Raw genomic sequence first — 3,077 nt, 5'->3', positions numbered from 1 at the left:
GGGCTCGGAAGCTCTCTCGTGCTCATCGTTCTCGGTGTGGTAAGCTGCACTAGGTGTGAGGGTAAGATTCTCATGATTTTGAGATTTCTAGGAATTTGAATAATACCATGTTGGGTGGTATTCAAATTACCTTAAAATAAGAAAAAGTGAATCCCATGATAATTACTTTCTTAGAAATCTAAAAATTATAATTCTCATACCAAACATGATAATATTGTAAATTCTTATTCTCATTCTTAAGATTATTGCATCCCAAATGCCCCTTAGGACTAGCCCAAAAGGTTCACGAAATCAGTGCTGGCCCAGGAAAAAGCCCAACTAGGGTTCTAAAGTTGGGCTCATCTTTTGAAATAATGGGTCCAAAGTTGTAAAAGAGCCCTCATGTTTTTGGGTGAATTAGTGTTCAATAAAGGGCCGTCAATTTCTGGGTGCGACAACAAGGCACCAAATAATTGCAGTTGGACCATTTATTACAACATTTGAATAAAAATAAGGTTTACACATTTAACACGAAATTAAACTGGTTTGAGGCAAACTTATCTAACACGCTTAACGTGACACCTGTATATTTGTGCTAGGATGAAAATGTCGACCGGGTTGTCGAGATTTTGATTTAAGGATAATGTCGACAGATATTCGAAGAAAAAATGGATACATCGAGAAAACCGTTAAAATTTTCATTAAAATTGTATAAAATGCTAAAACAATTAATATTACTTAATTTGAACTAATTTAATAATAAAAATAATACGTTTTCTATTGGAATATGAGAGTTATATCGAATAGTATAATAAGAAATTATCATAATTATATATGGATTATGATTCAAATATAATTTTATAATTTTAAATACTCATTATGAATAAGGAACCATAATTCAGCCTACTACATAGAAATTAACTACCAAACATAATAGAATACACACGATATTAAAATACTTTCAGTGCCAAAATGAGTTTCTAACAAGTTGGAAAGCATTAGGTAGGTTCTGATCTTGATCTAAACAATACATTTGTTAATATATTACCCTTGAATAATTCTAGATGTAGTTGTTGATGTGCCACATGTATGTTTCTTGATCTCTTCCTATTGTTAACCCATAAATATTGGATATTGTTAGTTTATCAAACTTGATGACTTTAGGGATGTGTAATGACATTTCAACACTGACCTCTGGTGGAGCATATACTAATATATCATACAAATCGTCTTGGTTTTGTACTTCTGAATTAGATCCTATGTGAGAACTGTATGAATAGTCATATGAACTTTGCTCAGTTTCTAAGCTCATGTAATCAAAACTCAAGGCTACAAAATCCTCATCAGTTTGACTCAATTGAATCAAACCACGTCGTTTTACAAATGGTTTATTTAAAAAGTATATATTTTTTAAAATACTAATTAAGTCTTAATATTTGCTTTTTATTTAAACCATGTTGTCACATTTTATTAAAAAAATATGAAAACATGTGCTACAAAATTAATTTTTATTAAAAAAAATTTTCCCAAGGTTTTTGGACATTTTGTGGACATTTCTAAAAATATCCTGAATATTTACGGATATTTACAGATTTTATGGATTTTTTTTGACATTACAGACATTTAGCAGACACACCGGGAAGAATATCTTTCCCCCCTCATATTCATGTTGAGACTTCAAAATATGGACAATGTCATGGCAATGTCGTGGACATTTTCATCCTTGTATTGTGTTATGTCCTTTAGATGTTTTATGTACTTAAATATTTGGGCTCTTTACACATATAGCAATATAGCAAAATTTAAATAGTAGAGTTTAAATATATCAAACTTTTAAAATATTACAAGAATAGTAAAATTTTAATATCATTAATAATGACTATATCATTGTATAGTGTAAAACATGACATCATTATGATATTGACTATGTCATTTTTATTATATTTATAATATTATGAAAATTTTGCTAAAGTTCAACTCAAGGTATGAAATTTTATTATGTAGTGTAATTATGCTAAATGGTTGAATCTTTAGTTGTGTTGGATACTTGAGCGTGATTTGCTTGAAAATTTTGTGTTTGTTAATTATTTTGAAGATTTGAAATTTTAATGATTTTGTTGGAGCATCTTCAAGAAAACTCTTGAAATTTTAGCTAAAATAGTTAGAATGTTATTTTAGCTAACAAGTCTTAAGTGAGTCACTCCCATTATATGTTGGTCTCCGGATCGAATCCGGATGCGGAAGCGTGGTGGTGCGGGGAAGGGCGGATCGTGTATAACAAAAATTTTCACAAAACCTTTGAGATACTCTATAGATTATATTAATTTATGTACGAATAAATTAATCTCATTAATTCATTTATTAAGAACTCAATCAGAAAAAAAATACCTGGAAGCCGACTCGGATGATAACTTGAGTTCTTTGACCACGAACAGTCCTTGCTCCAATCTTTGTGTTTAGAAAACCAATGTCTTCCACGTCAATTTCTAGAATCCACGAAGACGTGTGTGTGGGCACACATGAGACAAAACGGGTTACAATAAACACTCGAATTTCCACAAATACCAACGCATGCACGATGTGGAATTTTTGGAGAAAATTTTTTTTCCTTCCGCTCTCTCTTGAGAATTTCGGCCAGTCTTAACCCTTAGGGCTGAAAAATTGTTTCCTTCTTTTTATAGAGAAATTTCGGCCACCTCTAAAATTAGGGCAAAAAACTATTCCGAAAATTGTCTCAAAAATAGTATTTATAGAGTAGAAGTCAAACTTCTAGAAGGAATCTAATCTCTATCTCCAATTTGAATTTCGAACCAAAATTCTCCTCTATCCCTTATCCCTTGTGGCCGGTCATGCTAGGGATTCCCATCCCTGTGTGTGGCGCCAATACTGGATAGGGAAGGAAGAGAAAATCATCCTTTATCCTGTAGTCCAATTTTATTTCAAATTCAAATTCAAATTTAAGTCAAACTTAAATTAATTTGAATTCTAAATTGAACAACTTATCAAATAAGTTTAAATGGATAAATCTAGATGTGTTCAAATTCAAATTTAAAAAATCACATTATTTAAATAATAATTAATTCTCAACTAATTATTTT

This window comes from Morus notabilis, unplaced genomic scaffold (genome assembly GCF_000414095.1).
Source record: "Morus notabilis unplaced genomic scaffold, ASM41409v2 Scaffold1221, whole genome shotgun sequence".
NCBI classification, from domain to species: Eukaryota; Viridiplantae; Streptophyta; class Magnoliopsida; order Rosales; family Moraceae; genus Morus; species Morus notabilis.
The sequence above is the reverse complement of the archived record's forward strand: the minus strand, read 5'-3'. Positions refer to the sequence as shown.